This window comes from Nymphaea colorata, chromosome 6, assembly GCF_008831285.2.
Source record: "Nymphaea colorata isolate Beijing-Zhang1983 chromosome 6, ASM883128v2, whole genome shotgun sequence".
Classification (NCBI taxonomy): domain Eukaryota; kingdom Viridiplantae; phylum Streptophyta; class Magnoliopsida; order Nymphaeales; family Nymphaeaceae; genus Nymphaea; species Nymphaea colorata.
This window is the reverse complement of record NC_045143.1, coordinates 26,041,412-26,063,621: the sequence shown is the minus strand read 5'-3', so window position 1 is coordinate 26,063,621 and position 22,210 is coordinate 26,041,412. Positions and strand designations below refer to the sequence as shown.

The following is a 22,210-nucleotide window of genomic DNA, read 5'->3' as shown; positions in this document are numbered from 1 at the left end:
AGTGGAGGTGGTGAACTGAGATGCACACGACCAATCTTTGGAGAGGGAACCTAACTAGTTAGACTCCAAGGGGACAAGCCAAGCTCGGAACAAGGAGGTGAGCTTGGTATAGGTTTAGGTAGGCTCGGTTTAGGTGAAGCGGGTTAGGTCCAGTTGGAAATGGTTTGGTAGTGGAGTGGGCTTGGTCTAGACGTGAAAGGGAGGTTAATTGCTGAGAGGGTCGGTTATGACTTAGAGATAGGTGAAGGGTTGTGCGAGGGAGGGTGGAGAGTTACACGAGAGAAGATGACACTAATGATTAGGATCAGTTAGGCTAAGGGGTTTAAGTCAAGAGACATGCGAGGGCAGTGGTTCACTATTGATGGGTGAAGGCTAGTAATGATGAGGAGGAGGAGTTAGCATGAGGTGGAGGTATATTAACGCTTGCATGAAGTGGAAAGGGTCGGTTATGAGAGGTGAAGAGGCTAAGAGGTTTGAGAAGGGTCTCCCTAGCTAAGGAAATTGAATACGTACCATAACTCCTCAATGATGGCTGAAGATGGTGCGAGTCGAGGTGAATGGTTGAAGAGACACTCGGTGGAGGGATTTGTAACTCTCGTCTTTTAAGACAGGGAGCTCAAGAGGAGGCTGCGACGTGTAACGGTTGCAGCCTGCACCCTCTCCTTAACTCGATTTAGTGCCCTTTTGATGGGAATACCCTTGCCAATTAATTCGAACTCTAGTAAGGAATCAAACTGACCATGGGCAAATGAAACCATTCCTGCAGGTGATCCGGACTCATTTTTTTCTGATCCTTCAATGGCTAGTGATTGTGAGGCCCCAATTCTTGACTGGTATGTCATTAGTACTCACTTGACCAAGAATTAAATGCCATTAGTACTGACCATAAAAAATTAGTGCTGACTATGACATTAATACGGTAACAAAAAATGGAAAGGAAAGGTTATCATTGTATGCTATTAGAAGAAGGAGATATATGCCATTAGAAGAAGGAGATATATCCATCACTGTAGGAATTAGGTTCAAGCTTTCCCCAGCCCTGCTCCGAATTATTGAATTGATTTGATGATTCAATCAATCTATCTTAGGCGAAAGAGAGTATATCTTGATCAGGGTGGATCTATATAAAGATCGCTTGTTTTGTTTCCATGAAAATCAAATAGAAGCAATTTGATTGGTATGATCCATGGCTTAAATTAACCAGCCAAAAAAACTACTTGTTACAAATAAAATCCCACAGTGTGATGGGCGGTGTGTACAAGGCCTGGAAATGAATTCACCGCCGTATGGCTGACCTGCGATTATTGTCTGACCTGAATCAGTGACCTTCACTCTCATTAATGGAAAGGTTATGGAAAAGTCCTTTGGAATAATTTTTTGGTTGTGCGAACCAAGTCAAAGGTATACGCCTGAGGATTGATCTCCGACTCCGGCCGCCTATTAGGCATTTCCAAAGTTAATTCCTCTTTCTTATTCTTAAGCAAGCCCCCGCGTTCGGCTATAGCCGAACCCCCTGAATCGGGAGCTGCTTCATGAGCAAAGCATAGGACTGATTCAGACTCACTCTGATAGACTATCAGACAGGAATTTCTGAAAAGACAAAACATCCCCCCACTTGACGAGCAAAGCCCACAAAGCACTCGCAAATCAGCCCTCTCCACAGCCCCTAGGATTTCCCCCGTGGCGAATCTACGTTCGATTGATTCAATATCAATGAACCTAGAAGAAGTGTAATGATCATACGTCTGTAATGCATTGTCGAGGCGTATTCTTAAAGTACCAATATCTACGACCGTAGGCTAGCTGAAAATCTGAGTTTATCGGAATCTTCTTCCTTTTGAAAAAAGCCGTTCCACAGTGGTAAAGTCTCATCTCGTGTGCGCTGACCCTGCCGCCAGCAGCACAAAAGGGCGGCGAGCGGTTTCCTGAAAACTAGCTTCTGATACATGGTATAAATAATGAAAGATCCAGTATTTCAAAATTGTGTCTAGAATGACCGGAAAGGTAGAAACGAGACCGGATATAGTTTTCTCATTCTGAACAAATCCAAAAAGGTTCATTGCTTCAGCCCAGAATACGATTAATCCAGCGTGGGCCAAGTGAGCTTCCAGCTTTCAGTGCCATACAGGGTGGAATCCAGAAGTGGTGCTTCTATGGTGGAAGCCGAGTATGGTATGTAGGCACATAATGCCTCAATACTTTTAGATTTTATATCTAATAAACGCATAGGTGGGAAGGGACACCAGCGACTACAGCGTTATCCAGCCACCCATGGAGCGTGTAGCCTGATCATAGCCTTTCAAGAAAGTCCTGACCTTTCCATAACCTTTCCAGAACGTCCTTTCCATTTTGTTGATGGATAATGGCATACAATTGCATTTGTGGTATGGATATATGGTATTCAATCCATTAGGAGTACCTTTGCGGATCCATGGATCCATACATTTCGATCGGCCTGGATCATATCATACATAGTACGAGCATGAGTGACTAAATTCATCGAGTAGTTCCAATGAATCAAAATGGCGTTCCCAAAATGATCGACCGTGATTTCAGCGATAAATGGCTTCTCAGAAAGAATGGATTTTACTATCAATCTTCCTCAAGGAACCAAATCACTTCGATTCGGGAGCCCGCTATTTGTCAAAAAGCATCTTCCGTGGTTTTTATATTATTTATCTGCGGGGGTCGATTTCATCGGTAGTTGATACCATCGAACCTAATGAATGGAGATCCCTCTTCATTCATTCGAATGACGTGGCGGGGTCTCTCGATTTTTTTGCCAGCTGGATCTAGAGAGATACATCATGTGAAAAGACAAAAAAATGTGGAACCCAGAACAATTTGTGGAGAATACGTCCCTTCGTTTGGAAATACATCATTGTAATTGTTAGCAGTGACCATAGAATAGGTCTCTTCGTTTGGAAATTTCCCGTAAAGCTATTCATAGGTTCTTTTCTCCATCGGAACAATTTTTCGGGTACTTCTTTATTCTCGGAAGAACAAAAGGTCAAAATGTTTTCTGGGACTGCAATCCAAACTGAGGACGGGTTTTTGGAGTTAACTCACCCTACCACCCCCAAGTCAAGCTGGTGCCCGCAGGTAATAAAAAAAGAAAGAAGATCGAATCCGCTGAAATGATCGGGCTCGACCGAAAACTGATCGGAAAAGTAACAGCGACTGGTTACTCCGGTGGTAGCACACAGATTTCCGACCGGGAGCGAGTTCTTCGCGATGGCTGGTCGGATTCGCCTGAAACTTGGTGGGGATGTTGCTAAGATCTGGGCGATTATCCTGGGGTGAATGAGAGAGTGAAATTCGCCCTTGGTTGCTTCAGATTTTGCCTGCAACTTCAGCCCAGGCACTGCTTGGTTTCCGCCAAGCCGAGCGAGCGATGTGGTTTATTAAGGGTCGGCTATTGGGGAAAATCCATCTCCTTTCTAGACAGCAATTCTCAAATTGATACGGAGTGACTTGCTGCTGCCAAGGACAGAATTTTCAGGTTGATTCACCATCGAGTTCACAGAAATCCGACCGGCCTTCTACCAATGGATTCCGGTGAACCTTCGGATTCTCACCTTGACAATCAGTCCGATAGACTAGGGTGCGATCCACCTTTCCGGCGTCTCTTTCTCCGATTTTGACAGAGATTAATAAGCTTACTAGGGCTGATCTTAACCTGTCTTAAGCTCTGCTCGAGGTGTAAGTTGCTTGATTACTAGTCGACTAGAGGCACGAGTAGATTTCCGTCAAGCCTTCCCAAGATAGTTCTCCTGCCACTAACTTCTTCCGGGGAAGAAGAACTTGCACCGTGGTGATTCGGTCGGTGAATTTGTGCATAGGATCAAGATGCTCTAAGAGGATTTTCGGTGGCCTCAAAGGTCGTCTCCAAACTTGTTTCGCTTCGACCAGAGTGACAGGTTGGAGCCTTGGGTTTCCAGTCACCGGTGGTAAGACGACGAGAGGAAGAGAGAGGCGAGAGCCAATTCACACGAAAAACTCAACTTCTAATTCTTGATTGCATGGTAGCAAATTCTCTTAGGCAGTGCTTATACACATGAATTAATGACACCCGCGCACTGCCCCACTGTACAATAAAATCATAGATTAAGTGATTCCTTTATGAAGTTAATGAAACAAGTAAAAGCAACTTTCTTGCCATGGAATAACGGATGACAATAACTTCAGGTGGTTTGCTTCCTCATAATTTTCTCCTTCAACTTCGTTGCTGCTAATCAATGTACTTCCATGTATACAACATGTGCCTAGCTAGGAGATACACCCAATAAGCTAAAGGTTGGATACCAAAATGTCTACAATTTCTTTGTGAAAGAAAAATAGAACGTAGGAAAAAAGCAATCTAATTCTCGGTAAACTCTTAAATTCATGGAAAAACTGGACTCAAAATTCATTTGGTTTTGGAAATGCTCAATTACGCCCAACAATTCTATGAAATCTAATTCGATGGTCTTTTATCACAAGAACTTTATCAATATAATGCTTGTTATTAACAGATAGTAACAACTAAGAAGAGGTCAATAAATTTTAACTACTAATCATGGAGTATCATATCAAGTATACCTACCTTTGGCACTTTACCTGAAGCCCCATGCAGAAGGACAGAAGCAGAGACCAGGAAGAAGAGGAGCAGCCTGGTTTCTTCCATGGGCGACGTCGACATTAATGGTGTTCATCCTCCTCTGGAGGCCTTATTTGTAGCTGTGATCATCTGGGAAAAGGCCAAAACGAATTTGTGTGAGATGTATGGAATAGAACCTTGCTGTGGCCAAGTTAGAAAATTTGACTTATCGATGCTTTAGTCCTAGGGATCTTTTCTTTTTCTTTACTTTATTTCTTTATTTTTTTCCTCATTTTATTTTTCAGGAGGATTAAGACAGTGGGCAGATATATTATTCCAACAAAGCATGCCTTGTCTTCCTTTTCTTCCCCAGATATATGAAAGACTTACTTGACATTATGCCACGATCTTCAACCGGCTTGAACCATTGTGTTGCACACACACACACAAATAGGACCTAGACTGGTTGAGACTGAAATAATCAGGTTTAGTTTAGTTGGGATACCAAATCAGGTTGTTACTGTTGTTGTTTTCACAGATATTGACCCATTAGGCAACAGATAGCTAAGAGAATAAAATGAATAGGAGTGTGTTTGATAAGAGGAACATTCTGTGCTTGTAAAATGTATTTCAAAACCTTTACATTAATTGTTGACATCAAATGCTCACTGCAATAATCTTGTATTGGTAACGAGGAGGAAATGTTGCAACAAGATAATAAAAGAATGTATTTTTTTACTTAATTTATTGTGGCCGATCCGAGACCAACGGCATATGAGATTACTGCATTGAGAAGAGACAAAAAAAGTCGAACTCCTTTGAGGCCGACTTCCCACTTTTTCATTTTACCATCACCGCATGAATTCTATTAGTGAAGAGCCATTGTACTTCAAGACCTTCAAGTTGAAGGATGATGAGTCAACATGAAGGCATGTGTTCCTCACAAGACATTCACAAAGAGTTATTTAACCTAAAGTGGAAGTAAGAATCAAAAGGAAGAAAAAAAAGAAGTTTGGGCTTCATGCATCCAACTGTTTGATGCCTCTGAAGTTGCCACAAAAACCAAAGAAAGCATCTTCCTGCGCACTGCCCTCACTGTACAATAAAATCATAGATTAAGTGATTCCTTTCTAAAGTTAATGAAACAATTACAAGCGACTTTCTTCCCATGGAATAGCGGATGACAATAACTTCAAGTGGTTTGCTTCCTCATAATTTTCTCCTCCAACTTCGTTGCTGCTACTCACGTACTTCCCATGTATACAACATGTGCCTAGCTAGGAGATACACCCAATAAACTAAAGGTTGGATACCAAAATGTCTACAATTTCTTTGGAAAAGAAAAATAGGACGTAGGAAAAAAGCAATCTAATTGTCGGTAAACTCTTAAATTCATGGAAAAACAGGACTCAAAATTCATTTGGTTTTGGAAATGCTCAATTACACCCAACAATTCTATGAAATCTAATTCAATGGTCTTTTATCACAAGAACTTTATCAATATAATTCTCATTATTAACAGATAGTAACAACTAAGAAGAGGTCAATAAATTGTCACTACTAATCATGGACTATCATATCAAGTATACATACCTTTGGCGCTTTACTTGAAGCCCCATGGACAAGGACAGAAGCAGAGACCAGGAAGAAGAGGAGCAGCCTGGTTTCTTCCATGGGCGACGTCGAGATTAATGGTGTTCTTCCTCCTCTGGAGGCCTTATTTGTAGCTGTGATCATGTGGGAAAAGGCCAAAACGAATTTGTGTGAGCTGTATGGAATAGAACCTTGCTGTGGCCAAGTTAGAAAATTTGACTTATCGATGCTTTAGTCCTAGGGATCTTTTCTTTTTCTTTACTTTATTTCTTTATTTTTTTCCTCATTTTATTTTTCAGGAGGATTAAGACAGTGGGCAGATATATTATTCCAACAAAGCATGCCTTGTCTTCCTTTTCTTCCCCAGATATATGAAAGACTTACTTGACATTATGCCACGATCTTCAACCGGCTTGAACCATTGTGTTGCACACACACACACACACACACACACACATGGGACCTAGACTGGTTGAGACTGAAATAATCAGGTTTAGTTTAGTTGGGATATCAAATCAGGTTGTCATTGTTGTTGTTTTCACAGAGATTGACCCATTAGGCAACACATAGCTAAGAGAATAAAATGAATAGTAGTGTGTTTGATAAGAGGAAGATTGTGTGCTTGTAAACCTTTACATTATTGTTTCAAAACACAATGTGTAATCGTGTCTAACGTCTAATTGTTGACATTATGTTATGTTAACTTTTACGTCATGTATTTTGAAAACGTATCCCAACAATACGCAAAATATTATTCTTATCAAATGCTCACTGCAATAATCTTGTATTGGTAACGAGGAGGAAATGTTGCAACTAGATAATAAAAGAATGTATTTTTTTTACTTAATTTATTGTGGCCGATAGACCAACGGTGTATGAGATTACCGCATTGAGAAGAGAAAAAAAAAGTCAAACTCCGCTGAGGCCGACTTCCCCACTTTTTCATTTTACCATCACCGCATGAATTCTATTAGTGATGAGCCATTGTAATTCAAGACCTTCAAGTTGAAGGATGATGAGTCAACATGAAAGTCACAAGACATGGAAGAAAAAAAAGAAGTCTGTGCTTGATGCATCCAACTGTTTGATGCTTCTGAAGTTGCCACAAAAACCAAAGAAAGCATCTCCCATGGGGGAAAATTGAATTTAATCAAAAGAATATTCACATTGAGCAGCAACTCTTGATTTTGTTTAAGACAAGCAACATGTTTTTCCAATTTAAAGAAGAAGAGGGAAAAAACAATCAAACCTGTTTCTACTGTATTGAAAGAAGAGACTTTAAGTGCAGCTTCCAGAAATCAGGGTGGGAAGAGGAGATGTGGGTGACAAGCAAGTACAAATATTCGTCGGCAACGAAGAAGACTGAAATCTAGACCTTTTCCTTCTTTTGGCTTTGCTCTGCTCCTTTGGTTCCGTCACGTGCTTTAAGCCCTCCTTCTCCCTTTCAAATCTATGATTTTTTCTCATGAAGTTGTCTTTGTAAGGCGCGGCCATGGTGGTTGGCTTCTTTCTAGAGGGCCCCATTAAATTTAACAGGTCTAGTCCTCCCATGGTTCTTCATTGCATGTAGAAAGTGTCTGATTCCCATTTTCAGAAGTTTGAAAGCAAGAACACCTTGTTCGTGCATGTTCTGAAAGACATAAGGATAAACGTTGTCATTGAAAACTACATTTTAAAAAATTCTGGTAAATAAACTGAATGATGTTTTCAAACTTTTTAGAACAGCTTTATAAATATAAAGGAAACAATATAAGGTAATGAAAAAGGTGTGAAGTTTTAGAATTAATTGGATTTTAGAAAAATAGAATAGCACAAAATAACATTGCTATTGAATATTATAGTACAACAATTACTGCCTTGATCATAATAGATAAAAATAGCATTTTTTTCCTCAAAAGAAGAAACCACATCTTCTATTTCAGGAAAATCTTACATAAAACGATGTTTTATATTTTACTAAATGACAAGACAGTGATCCCTATGGCTCCACTTTCTAACTCTTCCACTGATTTGCATATGAGAGAAAAAGACAAACCTGGTAGCTCTTTGCAATTTACATCTTCAAATGTACTCTCATAGAAGTTCACAGGTGTTCTTGTGGGGCTAGTTGCCAAATAAAATTTTCAGTAACCACTCAATGAGTGAACAAATGGCAAGCCCTCAACCCAATAGCTAACACTCTCTAAAGAACTAGAAACAGCATCATCATTCCATGTGGCTAAGTTGGAAACCAGCACATCAACTTTGCTTCTCTTGCACCAATACTTGAGAGGTCCAGCAAACAGCAATGGAATAACTTTGATTTTTAAAAGTATGTCAAGAATACATAGCAGAAATATATGAAGAATGCCAAATTCAACTATCTGCAATAAAAAAATGAAAAACGAAAAAATATGAACCCAGTACATGTGCCATCACAAATTGAGCTTTATACCTAAACAAGTTTAATTATACAAACTCAAATGGAAATCCCTATCTAAAGTTCTCCAAATAATCTACTAATCCTGAAAAGCAACATAAGATCATAATTCAGTACACAACAGCAACTAACCAAATCTAAACAACAAAAGAATGTGCATAGACAATCACTCGCACACCTAAGAAGCATAGCCGATCCTCATCCAACTCCAAGGCCACAAGGCAATTCAGCAACATGCAAAGATCGTTTGAGCAAGTGCCACATCAAGAACAAAAATGTGACTCACATTGACCATGTCGTGGCACTTTTGCAGCACATGAGCATCGCGCTTCTGCTACTTGATGATCGCCTGATCTTCCCAAACCCTATTGCCAGTCCAAATCATGAAGACAATTCCACCGGCCAGAGCTGGCGTCATCTTGCCAGAGAATGGGGAAAACACTTGGACGAGACCATCTGAATTCCAAGATGTCGCACTACAACCTTATACTCCAAAAGTGATGTGTGACCCCTTGGGATCAAACGCTTTTCAATATTCACTATAATGGGCAATATTGCATGGACTTGCTTAAGAAGTCACTAAAATAGAGGAAAAAGGAAGCTGACCAATTTAAGGAACTAAAGAATAAATGGCCATCAAAAGGATGAGCAAGCATAAAGAGAAACCAAAGATTTGCACAAAATAGTAAGTCAAAAATTTTTTTCCACTTGATTTGAAATGTAAACACTTGAAATTGCAAATGAGGATTATAAAACTCCACGGCCCAATGCAGCCACCGATATTTCATCTTTGAAGGCTCGTTGACTATGTATCACTTCAGATGGATGACCAGAGTGATGCACTGCTTGTTCTCTCCTTCCATACTTTTCTGTCTGCAACATAGTACTCAAACTGCAGTTAAATATCAGGCACCTCAATCTTCAAAATTGCCAAATCGCTTGGAGTCCAAGATTTGCTAACAGTCCAAGATGCTGATAAAGCTGACACAAGGTGTTGAATTGTCAATCCTATTGATTGTTCAACTACTTGTAGAAAATAATAATACATCGTAATAAAAAATTCTCTTCGACGCGCATGCTTGAAACAAGACATGAAAGGGGTGACAACATCATCACAGAATCGAAGTCTTGCCAGACCTTAACGCACCTTTGCTTCACCACCATTCATGCATGGATGCATGGTTTCTGCATGATATCATCATCAGGTCACACAAATACTGATTAATGGCTCATGTTGGCTTGTAGGTGAACTTTCCACTTCAAAAATTGCAATATACATTGATGCATAGGAAGCAGTGATAAAAATGCCCCTAATCCCTTCCTTCACAACCCCCTTCTATTGGCTACCAATTTTAATGAGAAAATACAATGCATGCAGAATCAGGGATCAAATCTTTATAGATAATCCTATTGCCTCCTTGTTCTATTGCACCATTAATAATTATGAGGACAGGTAGAGTCCCCTCCACAAAAAAGCGAATTCAAGTGTCCTAGGCACTCAAAAGAGAAAGGGGCTAGCCTTTTCAATAAATAAGAGGCTTGAAGTGAGAAACAAAACAAAGTGAAGATACCGATGTAGAAGGAGTAGCAGCAAATATAGATGACTATGCAACTCCAGTGTACACATGCATCCTTATATACCTAGGTATAGACATGACATGTGCAACTAACATACATGCATTTAAATACAATCACAAGCTCAATAAATAGAACACTACTCTAAACAATCAAACTACAACTACTTTAACTAGGACTCAAACAAGCATGGCATTCTGAACCATGAGCACTACTCTAAACCACGTCCGCACTATACTAAACTACAACTAAGAAGGCAAGAAGAAATTTCAATTTTAAATCAAACTTTCACACATCTCGAAGTAGATCAAAACATCAAGAAAAATCAATTTAGAATGTGTTCTTCACAAGAAAAAACATAAATTTCATAACAACCAAATGGATTCATGTTGGACTAAGAGAAACTCGATTGGCTGTACAGAAAATGATGAAGGACATGCACAAGGGATATTCAAGCCCTTCGCTCCCTCCCTTCTCTCCCTCTCTCTCTCTCTCATGTATAAGCCCTGACTTAATCTCTCTCTCTTATATATGTAAGCCGATATTAAATATGCCAACATATATAACAGTCAAGAAGAATACTTTTGTGTATATAGACAAGGTAGTGTGTTAAATTCTAAACTATTTCATTGCATTTATGAAGTGCCCGTGCATTTCATTTTGTTGATTCGTTATTAGTTTGAGCCTTCCCCAAATTCTACGATAATATAAGCAATTGTGTGACTGGGTCCACTGGGATTGGATTCTTCTAGAGATAAGTTGGATAAGGAAATATGTATGCGGAAATTTACATGTGAAGGAGACAAAGGGGAAAGGGGAGTTTTGTGTTTGCTCCTCCCTTTTGAAAGATGAATGATGAGTCCTTTTTACGATCTGAAGTTTTTTCTTTTATTGTCTATTATAGTCACTTTCGTCCTAAAATTAATTGATTTTCTGCAGATCAAGTACTTCCCAGTGCCATGCTTCACTTTCTCCTTCTCAATTTATTTTTGTTTTTTATTAACATTTCAATTGGAGATTGGCCTCAGGTAAGTTCATTTATGTATTATATTTGGATTTATGTTGATGCTAGCTTCTAACTAGTTTAACAAGACAAGCTAATTTTGAATTGAGATATATATTTCTCTTTAAATGAAGTTTCTTAATAATAAGTGAATGTGAATGTTTTATTTTAGTGTTTTATTGATTGACATTTTGAGTACCATTTGTCATTGTCATGTATGCCTAGGCAGGTATAGCAGGAAAATGCATAGCAGAAAAAGTGCAACCTCAGATATAGGTGTGACAGAATGTAAATATATATATATGTATATCTGCATATAAAGAGAAAGACTTGTGATTTCTGAATTTCCTCAGAAGCTTTTGAAGAATGTGTTTCATGAACTAGATTTTCTTGTCATGGTTGATGGGTTTGAACTTTTTAAATGAGTGTTCTTTTAAGAAAAAAGTACATTAGCAGAGCTATTTTATCTAACCATTTTCATGCATAGCTTTCACATGCCTATTTCATTTAGGTACCGGTTGAAAGTTTAACATAGATCTCTGCATTGCATTCTGCAAACAAATAATCACTGGCTTTTTTTTTTGCTGTTAGTACAGATTAGTTGCCAAGCATGTAGTAGTTGCTATTTTTCCTAAGCTTGTTTAGCATACATCCCATTTGAGAATGAACTGGCACCTTTCTTTGAGAAGTTTTTTATTTTCATGCTTCATGTCTGTAGTGATAGTAGATTTGACCAAGGAAGTTGAAAATTCTTTCTCAATGATGTTTTGAGTTATGACAGCAGTTGTAGTGATTGTTGCACTGAAATTATGAAAGAATTCTAAATTTTCCAGAGAAATGGAACTGCCTGAGGAAAAAGGAACTCAATCAGATGAATATGAATGATTTGACAAATAATTTTTTTGAACTTGATATTTATTCACTCAAATTGTTTAGTTTAGAATCATTTGTTTACTCTTCTAGTATTTACAAGTATTAAAAAGCCTATTCAGCATTGTTGTTTCTAATTCTTCATTCTTAGTTGCTACGATGTATCCCATATGATATCTATTATGAAACTGACACTGATACTTTATGGAGATCTGTTCTTTTCTTGAGACAGCTGATCGATCGATATGTGTGTGTGCAGATTAAACACTTAAATGGTGTGTGCAGGATTATACACCTAGATGGCAAATGCCTTTTTCCTATTTCTTTGATTAGGCCCCACTTTATGTACTGGGAGAAATTGTGTGGAAAATGTTATTTATTCAATTTAATTTGTAGATATTTTTATCACGTTCTGTTTAGTGGGACACTGTTGTAGATTAGTTACAGTGAAACTTTTATGTGTATCTTTAAGAGTTGAAAACTGAAACTGGTTAGATTTGATGAAAAGTGAAAACCTCATTGTAGAAACTCAGATATTTCTAATCTAAGTGGTATACCTTTTTTTTCCTGCTTAGTTGTATAAGCTCAGATGTAGGGGAAATATACACTACTAATTGGTTGATAATGACCCACAGTATATAAACTTCTAAAGTATTGGCAAAAACTTTGTTGTGAAACTATTCTTAAGTCCTTCCAAAACCCAAACATGTGGAGTGCTATATAAACTATGAACTTGCCTGGGTTATAATCAATAATATGATGAGTCATAGACTATTCAGAAGCCTTCTCTCCATCAGCTAAGATGACATTAATTAGGGTTCTTGTAAATTTCTATTAAAGGTTGGGACATATACCAAATTGACGTCATAATTGCTTTTTAATAAGAATTAAATGTAGAAGTTTATATGAATCTCCCTCTTCGGCAAAACTTTCTATGGTAAGATTCTTCACCAGAGGAAATTTTATAGTGTAATGTGAACTTCTATGTTTTGCTTTAATAAATTTAAGTTATTTGTCACATCTCTAAATTTTAAAATCTTGTTCTTCTGATACAACTATATTTTGCTAAGATAAATTTTAAACTTTGTTATCTGCTACAACTCTATTTTGCTAAGATAACTTTTTAGGTATAGTCATTCTTCTTTTATATATGTCAATGACATGATTATTACAATTAGTAGCAAGATGGACATTGAAATATTTTTATGGCCCTTTTGCTTTTAGACAAATAAGTTGGTTGGCTTGCTAAAGTTTGAACTTATTGTCATTTTCTTCCCACTACATGATTTTATTTATTTTTTGTGCACAAGAAAGTTGAACAGAAGATAATTTGTTTTCTTTTTCATTTTTTAATGCCAAAGTAAAGCTTAGAATTAGCTCTGCTTTATAATTTTTCCATAGAATTTTGTGACTTTTTTTTTATTTGGTCTACATTTGGATAAATCCAACTGAAGTTGGTTCTGTTGATTATCATTTTTTGGTTATGATAATGCACATACTTCACAATCAAAGTGGTATCGATCATTTTGTAGTGGTTCAATCTGCTTTCAAGTTATTATTTTTGCTTTTGGTTGAACATTAATCTTTAACAACTCATTTAGCTACAGTTCACACAACTGTCGCCATCAGTTTCAAAATCTGAAGGGGTCTCCGTTTATCGTACTGTTCACATGCTTGTGAGTTTGTTCTTACTTTCCCTAGGGCATACCATTCAGGATTTAACTGTGGTTTCAACTGTACTAAGGCAGTCAATGTTGCTCCAATTATTGGTTGCCACATGGCCAAAGCGCAGTGGAACTTTGCCATGAACAGTGTCATAAAACATCGATATCACATGATAAATTGCTACTCGGTGCCGCTAACGGAGCAGTTAGGGCTCCTTGGAGGCAGCTGCTACTCAAGGAATGCAACAAAGTAAGTCTGGGATGGGAATGTGCATGCAGGAAGGATGAAATTCTTACAAAAAAAGTAATCATATGTTTATGCATTACATATTTTAGCTACTTGAAGTTACTCATTCATCATTGTAAGTTGTAACATTTTTTGTTATGACTCTTTAGGCACGGGTACAAATGGAGCAAATGAAAAGGAGAGAGAAACTTCCTAAAGCTTTGGAGCCAGAAGAATGCATGCAAACATTGATTTGACTGAAGATCAAGAATGCTTTTTATGTTTTTGTGATTCACATCTTCCAGCGATTGGTTGTGAATGTTCACAGAACCGCTTCTCATGCTTAGAGCATGCAAAGCTACTCTGCTAATATGGTTCAAGAAAAAGATATTTCCTCTTCCATTATGATTTGAATGAATTGCATACCCTTGTAAAAGCTTTAGAAGGAAATCTGACCGCTCTGTACGACTGGGCAACTGGAAAGTTGTCCATTGATGGTTTATCCATGACAACACCTGAGAACTCATCTTGTTTGAAGCAAGAAACAAGTTGCAGTAGTTTCACCAAATCAGGGGAAACAGGCTTGGAACTCTTGCCGCCACACAATCAGAGATTATAGGTAAGTTGGAGCCTGAAGTTGGACTTCTTGGTTGAGCATTCAGTTGACTCAGTTGCAACTGGCCTTTCTTCAGAAGTGGAAAACAGGAAATGCAATGAACTGAAATGTCCTTCAAAGGAAGGATCAAATTCTAGCACAAAGAGTCCAAAAGTCCTTGACATGAACGAAGCATGCAAATCTGAGGAAAATGGTTGCGATACTTCAGGAGCCTTTCAATCAAGTTCAGTAGAAAATAGCCACATGGCTTCATATCTTGTCAACAAACTACACATTATGAATTCTTTGGAATTTCCTTAAAAAATTATAATATTTTAATTGTTTTATCAAATTATTTATGCTTTAACATTAAGGATGATCTCTGGCGGTTGGATGATAATCAGATAAATTTGTCACTGGTAGAAGACCATTAAAAAAAGGACATAATGGACTATTTGAAAGAATATTGCGCAAAACAGCAGCATGCAGCACTTCATTTAGATAAGACAAGATCTAGAAAAGGTAATGAAAATTTGAATTGTGGTTTGGTGACAACATGACATGCTAGAAATTGTCAAATAGCTCAAATAAAACATTGCTAAAATATAACGCTTATTCCGACAGGTTATGTTGTGGGAGCATGTTTATAAAGCAATCATAATTCACCTTCTTATGGTGGCTTTGAGAAGATGCATTTGTAACACTTTTTTATACAACTGGCATTAAGCCAGATTCTTCGAATCATAAAAGTATATAATATCTTGTGCAATGTATATAGTGAATGACAATAATTCAACATCTGTATGGCGCCTAGATGATATATACTTTAATATTGAAAAGACATTCATGCAGCAAAATGCTTATGATCAAAAGCTATGGTGCATAAGGATTCCATTTTAGGTTCTTAAGTTCGGCTCTTCAATGTCCTTGTCACCTTTATAATTAGCTGAAAGAAGTCCATGATGCAACTCTGTAGGATATAAGAGTCGTGCATGTTCTTTGATATACTGTCCAACACAAATTGGCTTATACCTCGAAAGTATATGATGTGGACCTGCTTGGCTAGACCAATGGAAGCTTGAATCTGAATGGTATTTGGTATGATTAAATCTACCTTTTTATCAAGATTTTCCTTCTTTCTCAAGTTCATGTCCATATTTGACTGCCAGAACCCTATTTATGTAAACATTTATTTTGATTACTGTTGGTGGTTGTCCGAAATCTATATATTGTGAATTGTAATATGACAGGCTACAGTTGAGGACAGATCAACTGAAGTCTTATGCAGTGCTTCTCACTAGAAAAGTGCTGGGACTGGTGTGTAGAGGCTTATGTAGAGATAGAAAAGTTACAAGCCTCGAAGTCAGAACCTGCTACCATTGCAATCCGGAAGTCTTGATGGATTAATGTGTTTGGATTTTCTTCCTTACCAAATTATTGAGGTAAGAATTGGTTCTTCATTCTTCTTTTGCTGTAGCCTTTGAAGGATGGAAAGTGCAATATGGAAATTATCAGTGACATCTGTATAGGGACATTGGGTAAAGTTTAGCTTAGTGCTTTTGTCAGTATTGGCCAGAGCAGGATTTTTTATAACTGTTATTCTTCCCCTAGGCCAAATATAATGCTCACATTTATTGGGTTCATTGTTACTTTGACTTCATCAGTAAATACCAAATCCATATAAAAATGAGTAGCTAGAGGAAGATACAGGTAACCATACCTATGCTTCATGTGTTGAAATATCCAATTGTTTTCCATGGATGTTGTTCCTTTGAATACATGGGACGTATCAGTCTGTCACCTTATTTTTAAAATTCTTGAATTAAAGAATAATTCAAACTAATTTCATTGATTTTAAATATGACAAAAAGAAGAAAAATGATAATTATTAGCCTTGCATCATATTGGCAAGTTGGCTGATTCAACCCACATCCACCGATGGCGAACAATATTAATAATTAATAACACTGACCCACGTTCCTTGACCTAAATTTATCATGTCAACTGATAGAAATATACAATTTACAAAATGTATTTTACATAGTTTTAAATTTTAATCGTTTCAATGTAGAACAAAGAAAATCAACGATATAATAACTTAGCGGATCATCAAAAAAAGGAAAATTAAAAATATGGAATTAAAATGATTCGTAATTTTCTTTATAAAAAATGAATTGATTCAAAGTGAAAAAAAATGTGTTAAGTATGCCAGCACCATCAGATTCTGTAGAAAGACAGGAGAATTTGGAAAACACCATTTAATTTCTCCTAAATAATTTTGTCATTTCCTATTTATTAAAAGATATTCTCTGGATCAAATGTTTGTCGGTAATTATGTGTCAAACACGTTCATTTATTGCATTTGACAAAAAACTAAGGCAAAACATTTTCAAAGAAAAAACGTTTTTGGTGCTTTAAATAAATTCCAAAAAAAATTCATTTCCAAGCCTACCTTGTCTATAATTTTAAAAGTGGACCAGATCATATTTTTTTAAATAACATGCTTTTCGTAAAAACTATCAAATACGGATTTCAGTCCAACATCCACTAATATGGGGAGCCAAGCTGATTTCTTTGTTTTAATACGATCCTCTTATCACAAAATTACTTTTTATGACTTCAGCTAACATTTCCCTTTTTAAAATAGGAATTTTACTTCATGCCTTCATTTTGCCGTTTAAATTAAAAAACACTGTCCTTAGATAAATTGCAATAAGATTGTATTAGTTTGAAATCGTAAGCAAAAAGTAGACCCCAACAAAGAATCCAAAAATAAGTTTGTGTTATTATTATAAAAAGGTGCGGAAGCCAATTACCGTGAATCATGAATTGCGTCACATTTTCATAGTCAAAACTTTGTTCAAAATAGAAGGAATTTAGTTCAAATTAGATCCACAAGAGAAACCTTAGGCCGTGTTTGATTACTTTGGATCTCAGAGCCAAGGTTGGATCTACTCAGAAGATCCACGTTGAAACAAACCGTGGATCTCTAATCCACAAATTTCAAATCTGTGTGGAGTGAAAGCCATGGATTAGAAATCAAGCCACCCCCATCTGATCACTTGTGTGGATCTCACATTATCGACCTATCTCCTGCCATGGCCCTTTCTTCCCACCTAAAACCAACTAGAAGATATGATTCTCAAAATATTTCAAAAAGCAATTGAAACTATCGGCTGTCCATGGCCCTTTCTCTCCACCAAAGCACACTACGAAAATAAACTGTTGGCAATGCAATGGTTTCAGAAATGCTTTTTGAGCGAGAGAAAGAGAGAGATGTTGAAGCTCAGTCGATGGAGATGATAGCTCCAAGCTCTCCTTAGACACTACCCTTGACACTCCTAAGTGCAGGGAACTTCAACACTTTTGATGAGCCTGAGGATTTCAAGAAAGAGAAATAAAAACCATCGCCACTGTTGATGATTTCAAACAGAGAGAGAGAGATAGAGAAGGAGGGAGGGAGGGAAAGGGAGAGGGAGAGGGATAGAGGGAGGGAGGGAGGGACAGGGGGAGAGGGAGGGAGATGACTTGCGTGTCCATCTCCGAGTATATCTGCAGTCACTTGAAAAGAGAGAACTCACCCACAAAAGATGCCCTTCGTCTGTGATGATGAAGAGGAGATCAGCAAAAAAAAACAAAACAGCCACCACCACTGAAAAGGGAGAGCTCAGCCATAGAAGATGCCCTTTGCTTATGATGACGAGGAGATCCGGGAAAAAGAAAAAAGACACTGCCATGGACAGGGCTGAGAGAGAGAGAGAGGGTGAGGATGCAAGCTTTGCATTACCAAACACGGTTTCTAGAGGGTGAACAACAAGCTGAGCACAGCTCGTTAAACCTCAACTCAAAACCGAGTTCGAGCCAACTATTTCAATAAACGAGCCAAACTCGAGCTCATTTTTCAACTCTTTTTTTAGTCAAGCGAGTTCGAATTCATTGAACTCGAATGTGTTAAGCTCGACTCGCCTCGAGCAAAAGTAGTAGTTATTTTGTTTTTTCCATTTCACTTTTCATGCCATCCCGTGCGTTCTCTCTGCTCTCTTTCTTCTTCAATACTTCATCCAAATGAAAAGCGTCTCATCCAAATGCCCAATACCACCGTTGCCCTTCTTATTTGCTGCTGCAAAGCCTGTCAAGGTACGCCTCTCTCTCTTTCTCCCTCTCTCTAACTCTAAGTCGAGGGTCGCTCATTGGAGTGAGGGTGTCTTCAAAACCATTGCTTCAACAAACGTGGTTTCAGAACACCTTCGCTCGCAGCGAGTGAGCGATGAAACCCTCGTTCGCTGGAGCTTTGGAATCTAAAACCCTCATTCACTGGAGCAAGGGTTTCTTTCTTCAAAACCTTGCTCCAACAAGCGAGGGTTTCAAAACACCCTCATTCGCAGCGAGTGAGGTATGAACCCTCGCTCAGCAAAGCAAAGGGTTTCAAATCAATCTGAAAACCTCACACAGCAACGGGTTTCAGATTAAACAGAAACCCTCGCTCAGCAAAGGGTGGCACTGGAGCGAGGGGTTTCAGGTTCATGAAACCCTCATTCCGGCAAGCGATCTGAAACCTTCATTCAGCGCTGAGCATGAGCGAGAATTACTTGAAAACCCAAAACTTAAAATCCAAGTATCTCATATGATTTTTCTTTTTCTGCATATACTCTGCTTCATCTCTTCCATAGCAGCAAAATGCTCGCTGCCATATTTTGCCATAGCATATAAAAGACACGCTTATATACTAGTTAAATGCGCTCGAGCTCTGACACTCTTGATTGAGCCGAGCTCGAGTTGACATTATATAACTTGATTCGAGCTCGAGTTGTGCAATATAGAAGGCGAGCGGAGTTCGAGCTGACCAAGCTTGGGCTCGACTCAGCTCATGTTCACCCATACTAGAAACCATGTTTTTGAAATCCTTGGCTCTATGATCCAAGTATTAAAAATCAACTCCGGATCCTTAGATCTGAAGCTATCAAATGGAACCTAGATTCAAATATGAGCTCAAAATTGCTTTGCTTAATAAATGGCTGGGAGGAGCAGTCTCTCAATTTGTTCAACAAAATTAAAAGAATGTACAGAAAAAATAACCAACACGGACACCTTTAAGGAGTCATCCATTCAACAGAAGAATGCAAATCAATGCAGCGATGCGAGACTTTCACTACCTGAAATGCAGGATTGCAATGCACCAGAACAAAAATCTTCCTTGAAAGAACATGATCCCCAGATCCGTGAGGCACTTAATCAACATCTTTCATGCAGTGAAACCATGCGTTCCTCCAGTCAATGGGAGCTGCTGAAATGCCAACCACCCCATTAAATCATGGTAGGCTACAAAAAATTCCAACTAAGATCTCCTTGGCACCCTAACATAGTCTGACTGGGACATACCAAACTCCAGAATAAAAAACCCCGCATCCACCCTTTTTCACCCAGTATCCTACCTTATGAGAGTCTCCAATCCATCTGCAGGCAGAGTGTATGATCAGACTGAAACCAACAAATGATAGCTAAGGATCATGATGAATGCCAGAATCCAACCAAGCCAAAATCTCCTACTTACTCGCCACCCCCCAACACGCATTTATCATCAATTCTTTAACAATCTTCCCACAAAGGTTTGCATTGAACATATTTCTGTGCTACATCCCCATCATAGACTCTTTTATTCCTTCATAGCCAGAGCTCCCAGATAACCTTTGGAAAGCATAAACACCATCCCCTTCTAGCTAAATTTAATGCCCCAGCACCAGGACTCATAAGGACTATCGTAGATTGTTCAAATTTCACCATTACATTAAACCTGCAACCGATGACTTTCCTGATGGATCTCGCCAAAGACCAATGAATGAACACATGGGCTATCAATTCCTCTTCCTTCTCACAAAGAGGACACTGATTGGCAAGGGGGACTCCAAAATTTTCTATGCAATCTTGGGTGAGAGTCCTGCCTTTCAGAGCAATATATGATGTCCACTTTGTCACTCCATTGAGTCGTTTCTATATACTATGGCTCCCCTCACATGCCTCAAAATCTTCACTTTAATGCGCTCATATATATACACTCAATTCAGAGTTTCAGACTACTCACAACCGAATCAGGCCATAACAAAGTGTCTCTATTAGTTACCAAAGGAACACTCCTCATAGCTAAAGGAATTCAAAGACCGAAAAACCTTCCACATCCCAACAATTCTATGAGTGAATCACCCCCACCAGCTTCTGGTTATAGTTCACAGATGTTGGAGGTTCCAAACATTGAAAAAAGTAGCACAGCAGACCCCAACCGCACTGTTTTGATCAGACATTAATCACTTTCTAAGAGACAAGATGAGAAATTTCCTCCCATTCCCACATGAGACCCTTCCAGCTCCAGGTGGAATAAGTTCTGCGATTCTGCAACCAAAGGCTATGGTTGCACAAATACTTCTGTCAACACAAGTAGCACCATAAGGAGTCCATTAACTTGGCCTTGAGTGTCAACTAGATCATCCAAGCATTATTAAGACTACTCAAATCTTTCAAACCAGCCCCATCCTCCTCTAAAGGTAAGCACAGGGAGAACCACCTCACTGCATGATCATGCCTCTCATCTGTTGAATCACCCCAAATGAACCGACTACAGGTTCACTGGATGTTGTCTAATTAGGCCTTTAGTTATACCAATTGTCCTAGTTTATAGCCTTTCTATAGCATGAACCAAACTGTGCTAAGAGTTGGTTAAAAATGACTATTTTACCGTTCTTAAATGGGATATTTAACTGATTATTCCAAAAGAATTTCAAATATAAGGGCCATGAACTCAATTCATCATCACATAGAAAATGAACATTTTGCTCCCGATCAACTTATTTTATCCATTTTCTCTGGCTTTGCAAATAACTATGGAAGTCCTGAGAATTGTATTACTAAGCAATTGGGGTTATTTCCATTTGTATAAGTCAATGGAAACACCCAAACAAGTTTATTAGCTTACATTTGGTCAGAAATGATCTAGAAATAGCTAATTTCCCACATTTTTCAATCATTTATTGTCATGAAAACACATGCAGACTTGACTAGACCCACGATAAGATCTCCTCAGCATAAGCATATTATCTCCAGCTCCATTTCCATTTTTGAAGTCTCAATTCTAGTGTTAGGACAATCATTTTAGGAAATGACACCTTGTTTTTTCCATTTCCTCATGTATGATCATCATTTTCCGAGTGAGTTAGCCCAAATTGAGTTACGAACAGATTATTGCTTTCAATTCAGTAATTCTGTTTTAGATTAAGCACACATTGTAGATTTTCAGTCGCTCATGGAGTGTTCATATCTAGACATTTTCATAGTAACTTTTGAACTAATTTTTGAGAGATATGGAATACCAATTTTTAATTTGAGCGCACAGATTGATTAAAATGTCACTTAATGAGAGTACCAGTGTGCTTAGTGCTCCTACATAAGCGCAAAGTCTCTGTTTCCCATTATACTCGTACCATTTCCATTTACATGTTCAAATACAATTTAGTCAATTTTAGAAAATGTGATTTTCCAAAGGCAAATTGAGTAACCTTTTAATGAAATTTGGCACGCCCACAAAATGGACCTCAAAAGCACCTCAGGAAGTCTTTTTAACTCTCAAAAATTTCCACCATGACCAAATGACCATTTTACCTCATACATGGAGGTTTTGAACTGAGCTTTTAAAAAATG

At 38.1% G+C, this 22,210-nt stretch overlaps 1 long non-coding RNA gene across 1 annotated transcript; it reads right to left on the bottom strand.

The window, feature by feature from the left end:
- Nucleotides 1-4,598: 4,598 nt before the first annotated feature.
- Nucleotides 4,599-7,739, bottom strand: LOC126410192 (uncharacterized). Its single transcript, XR_007573738.1, has 3 exons — nt 7,422-7,739; nt 6,173-6,306; nt 4,599-4,729 (listed from the first exon to the last, which is right to left on the bottom strand). It is a non-coding gene; the product is annotated as an uncharacterized LOC126410192 (long non-coding RNA).
- Between the last annotated feature and the right edge of the window lie 14,471 nt (nt 7,740-22,210).